The sequence below is a fragment of the Doryrhamphus excisus genome, chromosome 13 (genome assembly GCF_030265055.1).
Source record: "Doryrhamphus excisus isolate RoL2022-K1 chromosome 13, RoL_Dexc_1.0, whole genome shotgun sequence".
Classification (NCBI taxonomy): Eukaryota; Metazoa; Chordata; class Actinopteri; order Syngnathiformes; family Syngnathidae; genus Doryrhamphus; species Doryrhamphus excisus.
In genome coordinates this window covers 16,252,389-16,270,815 of record NC_080478.1, presented here as the reverse complement: position 1 = coordinate 16,270,815, position 18,427 = coordinate 16,252,389, and the positions used below count along the sequence as shown (strand labels likewise).

The 18,427-nt window shown below is 42.4% G+C and overlaps 1 protein-coding gene across 12 annotated transcripts in view; it reads left to right on the top strand.

Moving 5' to 3' along the window:
• Nucleotides 1-13,437, top strand: part of LOC131140587 (G patch domain-containing protein 2-like) — a 50,388-nt gene extending 36,951 nt beyond the window's left edge. For 10 of the 12 annotated variants that reach the window (XM_058091152.1, XM_058091151.1, XM_058091156.1 and 7 more), the window contains 3 exons: nucleotides 447-5,152; nucleotides 9,674-9,728; nucleotides 12,385-13,436. The gene's annotated coding sequence lies outside the window, so the exon portion shown is untranslated. Of the gene's footprint in view, nucleotides 1-446; nucleotides 5,659-9,673; nucleotides 9,729-12,384 lie in introns of those variants that run through there. The other 2 variants (XM_058091154.1, XM_058091150.1) reach the window with 2 other exon arrangements.
• Nucleotides 13,438-18,427: the final 4,990 nt, after the last annotated feature.

The window sequence follows — 18,427 nt, the reverse complement described above, 5'->3', positions numbered from 1 at the left end:
GATTGGTGAAGATTTCTTATAATGGAAGACAGGTCAGGTTCCTTTTCTTTACTTGCAGAGACAAAAGGCTCGAGGGAGAGAGTGAGTGTGTGTGTGTGTGTGATGGATGGAAGTGAAAAACACACATTTCCCTACCATTTACCAAGGCATAACTCCAAGAGGAGGAAGTTAAGCAATGCAGGGCTGCAGCGCTGATTGGTCTTTTAATAACCATGACCACAAGTCATATGGGGCCAAATTGGATTTGGCTCACTTGACCAAAACCTCATTAATACTCAACCTATTAGCACAGGCTAGTTTCAAAGTTTTATTTCAATGTACCTAAAGCAGGGAGCGATGCGTAGCCTGTGACTAAATTAATTTTTGTATGAGAGGGTGTGCATTAAAACTGGAAAATGTTCCTTTGTTGTTTCCAAATTATGATTAATGCAGTCTTTTTCTTCTAGCTTGTAAGGATCACCAGAGAGGAAAAGGACCAAGGAGCCAGTAAGATCTCACCCCGAGAGGCAGTAGAGTTCTCGGGTGAAACCCTTCTATCTTTCCCTCAGACGACCAAGGAGGACCCCTGATGCCACAAGCCAGTCCTGGAATCACACGGAAAAAAGCCATACTTGAGCGAATACGAAGACCTTTGCAGCACAAACTTCACGACAACGAAGAAATTCAAATCACATAATTGCATTTGTAATCAGTCACTTCCAAGTCTATTAAGCACGAGTGATGTAAGTGCAATCAGGCGGCCTGCTAAAGTGGACAGCCTCCTCGTCGGACTGAAGAGTTTGTGGCTCCTCCTGGTTCTCCACACACTGAGACCACATGCTAACACGCATTCCTACAATCATGTCCCTTCTTGTATCAGCATTTGTCAGCAGGGCGCTTTTCTGGATGGCCTGTTGAACCTTGGGTGGCTTGACTTTCGCCCTTCAGAGTGTTACCGAAGAGTTTAGCGAAGCCAGAGCAAACGTGTAGGCTCCCTATTAGACCCTAAAAGCGTTTTTTTTTTTTTTTTTTTTTTTTTTTTTTTTTACAAAGCTGCTCATTAGCACAACACAGAGGGAATGTAGTTACGGTCCTCGGAGGGCCTACCTCTGTTCTCCTCAGCCTACCTTCCATATTCAAATGTCCCCAAACGTGTTTAAGTTCAAGGCCAGCCGCAACTCGTGTTTGAACAGCCTGTTTTCCAGCAGTGCTGGATTAGTTGCTTCTGGAGCTGTGCAGTTGGCAAAGCAGCCAAAAAGGAAGAGAGGGAAATTTCCACAAAGGGTATCGTTTCCTTGTTTCCCTCGGCACTGGATGCATTAAAGGATCAATGTGAGCGTCCGCGGAGATGAGACACACGCTGAGCATCTCTACCAGGATGGTAAACAAGCACGATGCGCAGGAAAATATACAGTATATACACAGCAGTCCAATATTTATACTTATGGGCTAAGTTGTAAAGATGGAACAAGGCTTCACTGATTGGTCAAACAATGTTAAGTGGTGTGATGCACGGGATTGGGTCCACCAGGATGACAAAATATTTTAACATTAATTTGAAGAAAAGTACAATGAAAAGATATGACTGGGCAGACACACTTTTTTATTTAACCGCATCACAAAACAATGCAGGTGCATTTTGAAATGTTTATTGTCCAACAAATTAGCGCTAAATGATATTATTGTGGCAGCACGGCGGTCTAGTGGTTAGCACGCAGACCTCACAGTTAGGAGACCAGGGTTCAATTCCACCCTCGGCCATCTCTGTGTGGAGTTTGCATGTTCTCCCCCGTGCATGCATGGGTACTCCGGTTTCCTCCCACATTCCAAAAACATGCTAGGTTAATTGGCAACTCCAAATTGGCTGGCGACCAGTCCAGGGTGTACCCCGCCTCTCGCCCGAAGACAGCTGGGATAGGCTCCTGCACCCCCGCGACCCTCGTGAGGAAAAAGCGGTAGAAAATGAATGAATGATATTATTGTCAACATTTTTTAGACCAAATAAACCACGGAATTGCAACTTGCTTCCATTTTCTCACAGGCAATTTGTGTTGGCTGTCAAACCTTTGCAGCATTTCTTGAAATGCTGAGTTTCTTTTGCGATGACTATCTGTGAACGTCATCGCCTTTTATGTCACTACCACTTTCGAATAAATTGGCATACTGGTTTATTCGTCTTAGTGGACCCGCCTTGCTCATTAACATCCCCATACGGGTGCTGTGGCATTTGGCTTTGCAAGCATCTTTTTTTCCTCCTAATTTCTACAACATTACCTTGCATCGCGCCTCACGAGGCTTCACTCCTTTGCTGTGTGTGTATGCTAGTGACCCCGCCTGCTGCGGACAATATGACTGACAAGAGGTCTCACTCTGTTTGCTGTTGTATGGAACGCTGTTCTTCTATGAAGCATCTGGGTGCTGAACACAGAGTAAATCCTTCCTGGTGAGAGACGGAAAATAGACGGGTATGCACATGGCAATAGATGAAGGCCGGCAAAAAACTAGTTCATTTTTATCTATGATTATTATGGCAGTTTTAATCTGAACGAGAAATCTCGTAACACATGTAATGTTAAGTCAAAACAAACGATTGTGTTAGCATGCTTCTTCCAGTCAGTCGCCTATGACCAAGCACCATGACTGGGAGTCACTGTCAGATTGATATGAACAGCACATCTGAGCTTTGGAATACAAATGAGCTTTAGATGGATACATTGATGGCTGCTTCAAGTTAAGCTGACAAGTATTGGCTGTTGTATTTCAAGGAGAGCTTCTCACTGTGTTTGCTGCCAAGACATCAACGAGGCGGGAAGACACATCAGTTGAGATAAAGTTCCATTTGTAGCAGTACGGGAACAGTGTTAATTAGCAGTCAAAAATAACGGCCTCTCAGCCCCAAAATGAATTTCCACGGACCAGAAAGTGGGGAAATAGCTTCCATGAAGCCTGTCAATTGCCCTGTTACAGTTAAGGAATTCAGCAGGCTGGTACGGTTCATATTTCATCCCAGGTAAAGATTACCTGTCAGGCCCATGGGAGATGTATTGATCTGTTTTCCTTTTTCCGCCAGCAATCACCTGACAAAGGCACCTAGGAGGCGAGTGAATGAGTGATGTCTGCTGTGTCTCCTCCGCCACCACCGTGGCTTCTTGCATCCACCGGTGGGTGCAGGGGCCAAGAGGAGGAGGAGGAGAAATCACGCTGTTATAAACTCTGTTTGAACCCCCACGGTACGCATGAGGGGCAGCCACTTTGCCCTAGCCCGGGTCGCAGGTCAGTGCAGGAATTTACTTTTTTTTCTTTTTTTTTGACTTCTTTCTTGTCTTTGGCGTTTGTTCGGTGGTGTAAAGCGTTGTGATGCTAGAAGCGCATGCAAAATGAGAGCCTCTAGTTCCTGCTGACAAATGCATGTTGGGGGGTCACTTAGTTCAAGTCACTTTGGGTTTCAAAGCATCAGGCGCCTTTCTTGCGCTGAGATGCTACACATGGCGGTCTCTGGAGTTGCCTGTGGCTGCTGGAGTGATGCTGCTGCTCCACGGCAAAGATCAATATACTTTACATTATCTTGTAGTTTCTTGGCAGCTGAAACTACTTATATATTTGCCTTGTTCAATGCAACGTCTTGCGTCAATATCAAACATGGCTGTAGAAATGTGAGGTATTAATGAGGTCTTGTCCAATAATGAGGATTAAATGTAAGGACTCGATGTAAATGTCATGTGCCCCCTTTTTTTTAACATTTTAATTTAACAGGATTGAAATATATCTCACTGATAGCAGGGCTCTTATGCAGCTACCCCAATTTGATATGGAGTGCAAATAGAATCTTATCTCATAAGGTCTTATCATTATATTTAATAGTAGTAAAGGAATGCCTAATTGCTTTGCAAATGATCTACACAGAACGATACATGGCTCGATTGTCACACTCGAGGTAGTCCAACTTCCATTCTGTGGTATTTTGTATATGAGTGGGTTCAAAAGTGACACATTTGATGTACGTGTTTACTTTTGTCTAAATAAAAAATTAACAAAAAAAAACCAACCAAAATTTGGAATCAATCGCAAATTCTGCATAACACCTCCAGCCATAAAAATAAATGAAGCCACTCAGATGGTCCACGCTTTTCACTCTGGGCCGCATCAGCCCCCCCCCCAAAAAAAACGCATTTATTAAAAACAGAAAAATGAATAAACTTTTTCAGTGCTTTGGTTCCGATTTTCTACAATAAAAGCTCTGATAAAACATTCCACTGTTCTGAAATATCTTACTTTTTATTTTTCTGCATAAAATAAGATGAAAAATAAATAAACAAATCAAGAATTTAAAAAATCAATCAGTAATAAATAAATATAATAATAATAAATTATAATTATAAAACGGCACACAATAAAACATTAACATTAACATAACATTATTTAACATAACACTAACATTAAACTTTCATATCAAGGCGGGGGCCTCAAAGTAGTGTCCTGCGGGCCACGTTTGGCCCGTGGGCCGCATGTTTGAGACCCCTGGTGTAAAGAGTGCCCTGCTTTTGACGCGCCACGCCCGCCCTCTTCCATCCAGTCAGGTTAGTAAAACAATAATTCAATCATTCCACTGTTCTGAAATATCTTACTTTTTATTTTTCTGCATAAAATAAGATGAAAAATAAATAAACAAATCAAGAATTTAAAAAATCAATCAGTAATAAATAAATATAATAATAATAAATTATAATTATAAAACGGCACACAATAAAACATTAACATTAACATAACATTATTTAACATAACACTAACATTAAACTTTCATATCAAGGCGGGGGCCTCAAAGTAGTGTCCTGCGGGCCACGTTTGGCCCGTGGGCCGCATGTTTGAGACCCCTGGTGTACAGAGTGCCCTGCTTTTGACGCGCCACGCCCGCCCTCTTCCATCCAGTCAGGTTAGTAAAACAATAAATGATGTTGATTTTATGCCAACACTGAAGCAGTAAACAAATGATGCTTTATACTGTGAATATCCAGCTAATATAATATGTGTACTTTTTCATAGACAAAGAGATCCAGGTTTTTGGAGGTATGGCTGCAGAGGACTTGATAGAGGAAATAGTCCCCTTGACTGATGGAGATTATCAGTACATCCCCCTACTGTTCACCGCACAGCTGAAGATGTTTGTCGCCTTGTGGTGAGTTGGAGCTATCCTCTTCTCTCACTGCTGGTTCATGGTTAAAAATCACATCATCAGCTGTCCGAGCACTGGCAGCCACCTCTCCTCCTCCAGATTGATGGCGGAATGGAGGGGAAAAAAATCAATGGCTACCTCTCGTCACAAAGCGAGAGTTCTGTCATGTTTCGGAGGTTGATGTTCCATTCGCTCTCCTCAATGGGGGATTGAAAGCTGAGTCCAAACTAACTGACAGACGTGAAAAGGACTGGAGTCGTTCGAGGAGATACATTCACTCTGAAGCTTCGGTTCAGTCCAGAGCAGAATTCTGTGCTTTAAACTTTGTCGGAACATACGTATAAATAAATGGATATTATCAGTTTCAGGCAGCACGATGGGCGAGTGGTTTTTCTCCGGGTACTCCGGTTTCCTCCCACATTCCAAAAACATGCTAGGTTAATTGGCGACTCCAAATTGTCCATAGGTATGAATGTGAGTGTGAATGGTTGTTTGTCCATATGTGCCCTGTGATTGGCTGGCCACCAGTCCAGGGTGTACCCCGCCTCTCCCCCCAAGACAGCTGGGATAGGCTCCAGCACCCCCTTGTGAGGACAAGCGGTAGAAAATGAATGAATGAATGAAATTTAGAAGTGGTTAGCTCATTAGCTTGCTATATGTGCCCTGTGAATGGCTGGTGAAGACAGCTGGGATAGGCTCCAGCACCCCCGCGAACCTTGTGAGGATAAGCGGTAGAAAATGAAAAATCCCTCCTAAAAGGATCAAGTTGCGTTTCTATGAATGATCCTGTGAGGAGGGGCAGTGACAGGACCCCCAGACCCCCCACCATCCTCATCACCACTAAGTCATATCAAGGCTACCATTCACACTTCCTGCACCCAAATGAACAAGCATCACTGGGATTCCCCCCCCCCATTCCGACACATGCCTCGCACCCCTAATGGGAAATTGAAATATCACATATCTGCTGAATGCAATATTCACTTAGCGCAAGATAACACTGTGCCCGATGTGTCTCATGTATCAGGGTCAGAATAAGCTCTCTCTCCTGCCGCAGCACAACCGGATCCTGACACCAGACCTGACTGTGAAATTTGGTGTCCAGGCTTATTCGGTTACCCCGGCTACTCGTGCATGTTGGTCCATTAGCGCGTTTGAGGGAAAGCAGATTTCCGAGGCGGCTTGTGCCTGCTGCTGCTGCTCCTCCTCCTGTGTCTTACCCAAGCACCATCTCTTTTCATTTTTGCTGGCATTCTAATCAGAGCGTTACAAGCTTCAGCGGGTGAAGTACGCAGAAAGTTGTGTTTCCTGACAGCCAATAAAAACCTTATAATCTCCTTGATTCAAGTGGCCCATTTAAAAAAAATACTAACCAGCACTATCAGTCAGACTCCCGCCCCCCTTTCCTTTTTGCTTTAATGTTCTTTTTTTTATTTAATATATAGCCCATGAAAAATGAGAGACTCCCGCTTGGACGTGTAGATATTTTGTTGCTGATGATGCGAGACGAATTTCCATCACAGCTTTGTTTCCAGCGGGTGAGCGGATAATCTTTTACAGTGCAGGGAGGGAGGCCACCACGCCCATCAATCTCGGTGGCTTATAGCTGCTGCCTGCTTGTCCGAATTGGCCAGGATGCTGTCACCGGGTCAGGCGCCCATTCAGGGTCCGAAAGCCGCAGTGGAGTCATGTGAGCTTGGTCTCACTTTCCCAAGTCCTGCAAAACAAAGGAAACGCTGTTGTATTATTATTAAAATCATATTTTTAAGGTAGTCTAACAGAACAGGCTTGCATTACTATTTCTTGCAGGGAGCCTGATTCTCAAGGCATTGAGCATTCAAAAAAATACTTATATATATATATATACATATATATATATACATAAAACAATTATTATTGTTTATTATTGTATTATTACAATTATATTAAAACACAAATATATATAATAATAATAATGCGGGCTGCACGGCGATCGAGTGGTTAGCGTGCAGACCTCACAGCTAGGAGACCCAGGTTCAATTCCACCATCTCTGTGTGGAGTTTTCATGTTCTCCCCGTGCATGCGTGGGTTTTCTCCGGGTACTCCGGTTTCCTCCCACATTCCAAAAACATGCTAGGTTAATTGGCGACTCCAAATTGTTCATAGGTATGAATGTGAGTGTGAATGGTTGTTTGTCTATATGTGCCCTGTGATTGGCTGGCGACCAGTCCAGGGTGTACCCTGCCTCTCGCCCGAAGACAGCTGGGATAGGCTCCAGCACCCTCTGCAACCTCGTATATATACAGTAGTGTTTTTCCCCTCCCTCATTTCTTATTATTTTGCAGGTTCATCACACTTAAATGGTTCAGATCATCAAACAAATTTAACAACAAAACTCAATGCAGTTTTTAAATGACATTAAAATGTATTAAAATTAAAAAACATTATTATTGAGAGAAAATACATGGCCCTGTGGGACTCCAGCATACCACATTGCTATTATCCACAAATGGAAACAGTAAAACAGGATCAACCTAAGACAGCAGCAACGACTCACCCAAGAGGTCACAAAAGACCCCACAACAACATCCAAAGAAGTGCAGGCGCACGTACAGTACTATATTTGCTATTTACTGCTTGTCCTGTTCAGAGTCACAGGTAAGCTGGAGTCTATCCCAGCTAAGATTTGGCATGATGGGAAATTTAATGATGCTGCTTGCATCGGAACTTTTTCCACGCTGGGCCAAATATTGAAACATAGCATAAAAAGGTGGATTAAAAAGTTTGCATTATTAAAGACAAATCTTTTTGCCTACTTTGGTGTTATTAGTATCAACATTCTCATGACATTGCATTTTTTTGCGATGGCTTTATGACAAATTGTTCAAAATTCCAAATCAAATCCCCAGAAGACACCATTCTAAATAATTCATTCTCCCACTGAGTCGCATATAGGACGTGCACTTTCATAAGTTTTAGTCCTGGCATCCTGATCTGGGCACCGATATGAGCGTGGCCCCTACCGCTCCCTGCACTCCTGTCCGCCCTGGCAGTTTGACGCTGCAGGTCCCGTGGAGATGGCCCTCACTGATTGACAATAATGGGAAGTGGCAGAATTGATGGGCAACAAGAGAGTGGTGTGCGTGAAATTCTCTCGGAGCTTCCAGTCACAGACCAAAGGCTCTGACTGGGCTCACTTGTCATCCCTCCAGCACTGGGATTAAGGCTTGTGACAGCCGGAGCAGCCTGAGAGAAAGATGCCGTGCTCGTCATTGGCTGCTGACAGCTGGGAGATGGTGACTTAGACTGCATGTTTTAGTCATTACCTGGCTGGACCGAGGGGAGCACCGCAACTGTAACATAAAGATACTGTACACCGAGGGGATAACATTGATGAAAAAAAATCATTCCCCTCACATGAACAAGATCAAATTAGATCATGAGATACAGCAGTGGATGGCATTGGCTCTAAAAAGCCATTTAAGAGAGTGCTTTCCAAAAGTATCTCATTTCTGGGCCTGAAATAACCACTCACCTTGTGCTGGGGGGGCCAGGTTCTGTCGGCGTACGGAGGGCAGGTGTCATGTCAGAAGGGGGCACTTCATTCTCTAATTGATCGGCAAAAGATGCACACGAAGAGGACGTTAGCGCAAAATGAAGTCATAACAGCGGATTGAGACATTTATTAAGTCAGACCAAAGGCCCTCCCAAACGTTGAGATTGTTTATTGATTTTTGTGTTTTGGCTGGCTGCGCAGGAGTAATCGCTCGTCACAGCGCCACAGAGGCTTGAGTGCATCCCGGCGCACGGGCGGAGACTTGGACTTCCTCTTAAAGCAGTGGTCTCAAACACGTGGCCCGCGAGCCAAATGTGGCCCGCAGGACACTAGTTTGAGGCCCCCGCCTTGATATGAAAGTTTAATGTTAGTGCGGCCCGCGCAAGTTTGATATGGATGCTGTATGGTATCATGTACCCAGAAAAAATTATTACGTTTGATTAATGTTCATGTTAAAGGTTAAATAACTGTTAATAGTTATCCTCCCTATCCGTGTGGAAGTGGTAAGTTTTTGGCTATTTAAGTTTAAAGGAAATAACTTGAAGGCTCCCGTTTAGGTCGCTAGCTCTCTAGTTTGCGAGTTAGCATGTGTCTCAAGACCCTGCAGTTGCGCAATATGCTGTAAATAAAAAGAGAATAAATGTGACTATAGTCGTGTTTTGTCATGTCTACAGGGCTCTAATAATGCTTTGTTCATTTTAATCTGAAAAAAATCATTTGTCTACCCAGCAACTATATGTGGTTTCTTAATTTTTAATTATTTGCCGTTTTATTATTATAATTATATTTATTTATTACTGATTGATTGATTTTCTTTATTCTTGATTTGTTTATTTATTTTTCATCTTATTTTGTGCAGAAAAATAAAAATTAAGATATTTGAGAACAGTGGAATGTTTTATCAGAGCTTTTATTGTAGAAAATCGGAACCAAAGCACTGAAAAAGTTTGTATATTTTTCTGTTTTTAATAAATGCGTTTTTTTTTAGGGGGAAACCTGATGCGGCCCAGCCTTGCCCAGACCCTAGCTCCAGTGGCCCCCAGGTAAATTGAGTTTGAGACCCCTGTCTTAAAGGGTGCTACTTTAACAAGCGAGTTCCACTTCTCCTGGCAGTTAGTCGTACGAGGCAGTTATCAGGTGCATAATCAGCAGTTTATTTGTTTTTTTTTTGGAGATACATTGTTTTTTCTGCACTGAGATGGAAAACACTACTGTGTGTGTGTGTGTGTGTGTGTGTGTGTGCAGGTGAGCGTTAGGTAGAGTTCACACACACGCTGGTGACATCAATCTGCCTGTTCTTTATTAGGCGGAGCAGTCAGGTGTAACTGACTGCATTGTCCACAGATGGACTGGGGCGCATCGCACACGGGACCCTGGTCAGCCCCCCTGACAATACAATCAATAAGCACACACTCATTATGGGATCCCTCCGCTCTGGCTCGCCGGATTTTAAACTCCTCCCCCCCCGTCCCCCATATTTCTTCTTCATACACTTGTATCTGTTTTAGCTCATCAAGGACGTGTAGTTTTACTTTGCAATTCTGTCAAAAAGTCTAAACAGCAAAGGTTGAAGGGACACAGTAAGCATGGCTGCTGCTGCTGCTGCTGCTGCTGCAGTCTACCGTCACACCGGACAGTTGTTGGATGACAGTGATCCAGCTTGGAGCCCGGGGCCTATAAATGGTAATGCCCTCCACTTGCTTTCCTCATAAAGCATAATAAAAGGAGGTTATAAATCGTACCAATTAGCTGCGTCCATCAGTCGCCTTAATTGGAGTGTCGTGACTGGCTAGGGGATGACCTTGTGCATGCGCCATAGCGCCAAGACAGACGAGAGGGCCAGAGGCGATATCGCTCGGTGGATGTGTGGAGGACTTGGGCTTCTTTAACCCTTACATGCACGAGTGACTGGACCCTGCACTCTTCCATAAGTGGGGAAAAAATGACCCATACTAGAATCAATGCAATCAATTGGTTAGAAATAATCACTTGTATGATATTTAGTATTATATTTAGGACCACACAAGAATAATTTCATGTTAGAAACATCTTAATTTTTCACTTTTTTCCATCTTTAAAAAAAAAAAAGACCCCGTACAACAATAGAAAATGTGAGGATCCATTGTGTGTTGCATAAAGGTAAGTTAAAAATGTGAATTGCATGATATCAAAAATATGTTTTTTGAGGAATACCTGGAATATGAAATGATAACAATTTTTCATTACAAAGATATTTCAAGAAAACAACCCGACCAGGTCATTTTTGACCCACTTTTGGAAGGTTGGGGTAGTAACAAAAAAAACAAAAATTTCTTAAAATGTATAAAAGATAAGTTAAAAATGTGAACGCCATGATATCAAAAACATGATTTTTGAGGAATACCTGGAATATGAAATGATAAAATTTTTTCATTACAAAGATATTTCAAGAAAACAACCTGACCGGGTCATTTTTGACCCACTTTTGGAAGGTTGGGTTAGTAGCACAAAAACAAAAAAATCTTAAAATGTATAAAAGATAAGTTAAAAATGTGAACGGCATCATATCAAAAACATGTTTTTTTAGGAATACCTGGAATATGAAATTATAAATTTTTTTCATTACAAAGATATTTCAAGAAAACAACCTGACCAGGTCATTTTTGACCCACTTTTGGAAGGTTGGGGTAGTAACACACACAAAAAAAAATCTTAAAATGTATAAAAGATAAGTTAAAAATGTGAACGCCATGATATCAAAAACATGTTTTTTGAGGAATACTTGGAATATGAAATGATGACAATTTTTCATTGCAAAGATATTTCAAGAAAACAACCTGACCGGGTCATTTTTGACCCCCTTTTCAAAGGTTGGGGTAGTAACACAAAAACAAAAAATTCTCAAAATGTATAAAAGATAAATTAAAAATGTGAACGCCATGATATCAAAAACATGTTTTTTGAGGAATACCTGGAATATGAAATGATACATTTTTTTCATTACAAAGATATTTAAAGAAAACAACCTGACCGGGTCATTTTTTACCCACTTATGCATCTAAGGGTTAAAGCAACGTCCCGTACAGATGGTGGCACGGAGTACGGTTTGTGCTGAGGGTAGATTATAGCCCAAAATGACTAAAAGTACTTTTACTATTAACAGGAAAGATATTTGTGATGCTGGGCCACCAAATATTTTTTCCCGCCTGAACTGAACACCCAACTGAGTATCTGTTGATGTCTCTTATGATAAACTGAGCGTTATGATCAGATACATTTTTATATTGAATATCATTAGATCGGGCAGGTGTATCTAATGTTTTGGCAGTTCTCTTTGATCCGTGAACACGTGCGTTCTGGTTCAAGTGGCTCAGCAATGCAGTCATGTGGGCTCCCCGCGCCACCCCACCCCCTTCCCTCTCAACACTTCATTCAAGCTACCTCTGTGGCCACTCACACCGGAGACCTCGGCTTCCGCTTTTCCTCTGAACATCTCGTGACACCACCTGTCCTCTGGGGGGGTCGGGGGGTGGGGGGTGGGGTACACTGAGCGTGTTTGTCTGCGGTAGGGGGGCTTCATGTGCCGCTAGTGATGGGTCTTTACACTTTCACCTCCCATTTGGGATTAGGCGGCAAAGACCAGTTAGCCAACCAGCTGTCGGAGAAGTTTCTTTCCGGCTGACTGAGGGCTGACGACAGTTGTTTCCCTTTTCTCTTCAGATAATTCAGTCAACATGCTTTGAACTGCAGATAAGGGAGGAAGAGGACGGCCCGAAGGGATGAGTCCGTGGGACGAGGACAGCAGACTGGAAGGGCAAGACATGCAGAGGGGAAGCAGGTGTATGGAAACTGGAGAGGGATAAGTCAAATCCGACAGGTGAAAGTGGCCAATTTACACAACGATTTTGTGGATTAGCTCTTATAATAGCAGCGTCTATGCTTTGCTTCGTAGAATACAAGGTCACATGATTCTTACTCTCCATAGAGTGGCTTTTTGTTTTTTTTCGCCGCATGCTTTTGCATACCTTCCAGGTGTTGTGAGGTACAGGAGCCCCAGGACCTTGTGGTTCACAGCGAAGGTCCATGCTGAAAGCCCCCGGCCCGGCCCATCAAAGGGCCCATTGAGGAGCGGGCGCAGGCGAGACAGAGGGCCACAGTGTGGACGCTGGTAATTTGACACCCTTTGACAGTAGAGCCACACAGCCCACTCACAGTGGCGCTGATAGAGATTGGGCTCATTCACGTCTACTGGCTCAATGTCGTAGCGGGACACACTGATTCAACTGAATTCACTCTCCCTCTTAAAGGGACAGATGAAGAAATAATCCACAGTAAGGAATTGGGTAGATAATAGTCAATTAAAAATTGGTTAGAATTTTGTGTCTTGAAGAAACTGGGACAAAATTGAGTGCACTTCTCGCTTGCAGCCAGTAGAGGCACTGTTGTTTGACACCATGTCAACACTATTTGAAATTCTCACACCGTAATTTTGTCCTTAAAAACAAAGCTTTCGGAAAACTTTGGCCAGAGGGGAGATATTCCAAAAATCCGGCTTCATCGTGTGAATAATAATAACATAAAATAAACATGAATATTTATTAGGGATGCCCGATAATTATCGGTATGATAACTATTTTTTTTCCCGATCATGATAATATGATAACATGATAAGACAAATGTGTTCATTCCACCGGAATGAATCGTAACATATGAGTTGGAAAATATCAGTTAAAAATAGCAGTTTTCATCAAAAACACCCCCAATATTTATCCATTGAACTGTACTACACGTAAATGTTGTTTTATGCATGATTTCAATAATTGTAAACATTTTATTATGTAGAAATCCCTGAATTTTCACATTTCCTGATCAAATATTTGACAGAAATTTGAAGTGAGGCTTTTTTTGGCTTAATACACAAGCCCCGCCTACCTCTGAATGCATCATGGAGGCCAAACAGGGCATACTACTAAGTCTTTGTTGATCATCCATATAATATGTCATCTTAAAAGAAGCTGAACCTTTCCTACTACGCAGTACTAATAAAAGAAGAATGTATAAAAATAGAAAAAAATGAGAAATACAGATATATAGATTTAAAAAGCCACACATTTCCATCACTGCGGTGGCAAAAAAATGCATCCACATTAGTGTAAAAAAATGTACACAGCTATATTTTCATATACATGAATGAAATTGAAATATTTGTTCATCCACGTTAGCACATGTCAAAGTTGAGGCTCTTTCCACTGAATGATCTCATGAAGTGATCACCTCCTGAATGTCACACCTACACAGATTAAAAAAAAAGAAGAAGAAAAAAAGAAGTGTGTTTTAATGAAGCATAATTTATTTTTAACTGTGAGCCTCTGAAATTAGCAGCAGCCGGGGTCACGACTGGGCGACTGCTCTCATCGATGGCCTCAAATAAGCCTCACCTGTCGGTCAGTAAAAGTCACGCCGCGCCTTCAATCACCACAGTGGACATGCCTTCTGTCCTCTGGCGTGATCTACCGCTATTAATAGACGCAACACAAACAACGATAATAAATTCATCCGTGCGTGTACTTAATAACATGCTTCATAAGGTAAAGCAATACTATGTAGTCATTTTGTTTTTCAAACAAAAGAAATAATAAACAATTCATTACCATTGTATGGCCTTCTGGATGCCAAATGTCTTTTTGTAAGAAATGGCCTTCACATTCTCTCTTTTTTTCTTTTCCAAGTGATGAAATTGTCCTGGTTTTCCTTGTTTTTCCGATGGACCCTTACATTGACCGACATTAGGGCACTCTGCTGCATGTGACGTAATCCCTGAGTGGCTGTCGTGTGGGCGGTTTTTGAATTAATATTGTCGAATTTGGACGTCATGCACAAATTCCCAAGTTCTTGCATCGTTATGTTTTTGGAATAATTTTCATGCCTGTTTGAATGTTCTTCCTTTGGAATTTGTGTTGTAGACAATAGATAGAATTTTGTAATATAACGATTTTCTATGCATACAATGGAGGCAGGCTGCACGGCAATCGTGTGGTTAGCGTGTTGACCTCACAGCTAGGAGACCCGGGTTTAATTCCACCCTCGGCCATCTCTGCGTGGAGTTTGCATGTCCTCCCCGTGCATGCGTGGGTTTTCTCCGGGTACTCCGGTTTCCTCCCACATTCCAAAAACATGCTAGGTTAATTGGCGACTCCAAATTGTCCATAGGTATGAATGTGAGTGTGAATGGTTGTTTGTCTATATGTGCCCTGTGATTGGCTGGCCACCAGTCCGGGGTGTACCCCGCCTCTTGCCCCAAGACAGCTGGGATAGGCTCCAGCATCCATTCAGCATTCATTTTTTTCTGCTTATCCTCACGAGGGTCGTGGGGCTGCTGGAGCCTATCCCAGCTATCTTCGGGTGAGAGGCGGGGTACACCCTGGACTGGTCGCCAGCCAATGACAGTGCACCAGCTCCAGCATCCACACGACCCTTGTGAGGATAAGCGGAAGAGAATGAATGAATGAATAAATGAATGCCTCCATTGTTCATTCATTCATTCATTTTCTACCGCTTATCCTCACGAGGGTCGTGGGGGCGGGGGTGCTGGAGCCTATCCCAGAGTCGCCAATTAAACTAGCATGTTTTTGGAAGTACCCGGAGAAAACCCACCCATGCACGGGGAGAACATGCAATCTCCACACAGAGATGGCCGAGGGTGGAATCGAACCCAGGTCTCCTAGCTGTGAGGTCTGCGCGCTAACCACCCGGCATTTTTTTAATGTACTCAAATTCAATTGAACTTAATGTACTCTAAACAGCTCCTTGACTAGTGCAACCAAGCAGCCCCTTCTTGAGCAGTGCAAGCCAGATTGTTGCCAAACCTTCACCAGCATCATGCATGCTCCGTTCCTTGACGCCGTATCTGCTCGTCATTCTGAGTTACACTTTGCTTTTTCCACTGTCGCACCGTCAACAATCTCTAATCAATCGGTATCTGTAGAAGAATGTCAATAAGCTCCACCCTAACTTATCTACCACCAATCCACAGTACTGTTTTTGCAAAAAAAAAAAATTGTGTAATCCTGCTAACTAATACACAAAAAAGTAACATATGAGCCATGTGTGTTTTGTTATATTTAATAAATTGCTACTGTCAACAGTCTATATAGAGTATTATTGTATGTAGGGCAGAGTCCATGTCATCAAATTGCACTATTCCAAGTAGTCCAGTCTATTGCCTGTTAAAAGACAGCCTTAAATAATGGTTTATTTTCATGCCATGGTAGATGTTTGTTGCTCAGTAAAATATTGCACGAGCAGAAGTGTTGTCACCTGCAGGAGCCATTCAGCTTCACGTCTATAAATCGCAGCGCCGGACTATGCAGCTGCCTTTCCTGTCACCTTAGTCCACACGCCGCCGAGCCTCAGATCTCTTCCAGTGCACGTATGTACATGTGTCTGCACACACTAGCACCTTTGCACGTGGCGGTGCTTTGAAGAGCTAGCCCCTTGTCCTGCCCCGCCTTTAGCTTCCTCAAGTCAAGCCCCCACCCCGCTACCCCGCCACCCCACTCCCCACAAAGCCTTGTGCCACCGGACGGCGCATATACAAATCACCGCGGCCTTGTTAGCATAGTTTAGTGAAGATGTCAGCTTTACGAGGAGCCTGGGATGCTTGCTATGCGTGTCAGGGACGGCAGGGGAGGGGTCTGACCCAAGTGTGGGGGGGGGGGAAGCGTTGCACGGTCACACGTAAATTTTAGTGGAAGAGAGCTGTGCCTGCTGAGAGAATTCCTGCATCAAACAAAAAAAATAATTCCACATGTATCATAAATGATAATTTGGTCATCCATCACTGAAGGTGTTGCTTCCTGTGCTTCTAATCAAAGCCACGATAAATGGTCGCTTTCTTTACGTGTGCGTGTTAGGGGGGGGGTTTGCGGGCCGGCATCATTACATTGTTAATCTCATTTCCTTTTCTGACGATTGAAAATGGAGAGAGGCTGTGAGTTTATCAGGCAGATAAATGGACAGCCCATCCTCGGAGGAGATCTAATCTGTCATGCGTCAAGGCTGGGCTTCACCTGCCAACAGATAATAACCACGTCGAAGGGCACTCATGATTTAGACCAGCCTGGCCCTTTGTTTGCCTTAGCAAACACCCCGTGATCTCAGTCATTAACAGACTGCAATTAGTGACCCACTTGACGTCAGGGAGACTCCTGCAAGAAGCCTAGCAAGGCATTAAAAAACAGCGTGGAACTCCATTATAGCTGACCTTTTCCGTGAAATGACTTATATTTCAGTCTTCATTCACAATTCAATGAAAACTTCCTTTTTACACTTATTACCCAAGCCCTTTCCGTCCGTCTCTGCTGCGAAATGGGGTCCGGGCGGCCTCCAGCTTGTTAATTATGATCTTTATAAATTAAATTAACAGGATGTCACTGCTTGATTTTTTTATCTTCTCGTCCTACAGGTTAAAAAAGGAGATAAGATACTTATCACCTCTGGAATGATGGAAAACTATCACCTCTTCCATACTAATTGCAATATGTACCATTCGCCCCTCCCCCCAACCGGTATTTAGCCTTCACCTCTCAGGAAATATTGTCTGTTTTATTAAAACGCGTTTCAGAGTACCTATGTAACAAATGGTCAATTTTGAAGAGAGCTTTATGTACCCCCTGTTCTGATAAAATGGCCTTTTAGTAAGATTAAAGGAAGCATTGTTATATGCAAATGCATGCAAATATTCTAATACAATACAGTAATACTTCATTTATCACCGGTTATTGGATCCAGACCATGATAAGTGAATTTATAGTAAGGTTCCTTCTTTTACAATCTCCTAAATACCTTAGTTTGTACGTTATTACAGCCCTCTAGACATGAAATAACACGCATATAGTCACCTTAATTATTACCTAATATAATAGACATAAATAAACATGGCACAAATGAATCGAGTTGTCCCACCACACACTGTGTTCGGGGTTAGGAGTCCAGTTTCAGCTTGTTGTGGGCCTGTGCTGATATTATTAAGATTATTATTATTATTATTATTGTGCCTTTTGTGAGATAATAGAAACCTGCAATAAAAGCCTGTTAGTCTGGTGATCAAGTCTGGTGCTTGTCTCACCAAAACAATGTAGAATACTTTTTTTTTTGCCATTTTTATGCTTGAAAATGCTTAATTCAAGCAAAAAAATGTACAATTTGCATATTTTTTTTTACTAATAATAGGCTGTTTTTAAAACAGAATGATTGAAAATCCGTGATCGAGTGATGCGATATTTGGGAGATCATAATTTTACAGTCACATAAGTTTTTTTTTATTTTTTTTTTTTACTTTATTTAGCATGTTGGCCATCGAGAAGACCTGGATTTGATTCTCCGCTTGTGTGGGTTTTTTCCGGGTATTCCGGTTTCCTCCCACATTCCAAAAACATGCTAGGTTAATTGGCGACTCCAAATTGTGGTAGAAAATGATTGAATGAATGTATAGTGTTAAGCTATTAAAAGCATACTATAAGTGGGGCCTGGTTCTTTACATGGGGTGGGGTGTTAATCAGATTAATCACAAATTAATTAATCTCCTAATATACATTTTCAAAACATTTTATTATAATACCATAAACATATATATCATATATCATATATCAGCACACAATTAACTTATTTTCTATTATGTTTTATAGGTCATACTTTCATGGTGGCTGCACAGGTGGTCGAGTGGTTAGCTCGCAGGCCTCACAGCTAGGAGACCTGAGTTCAA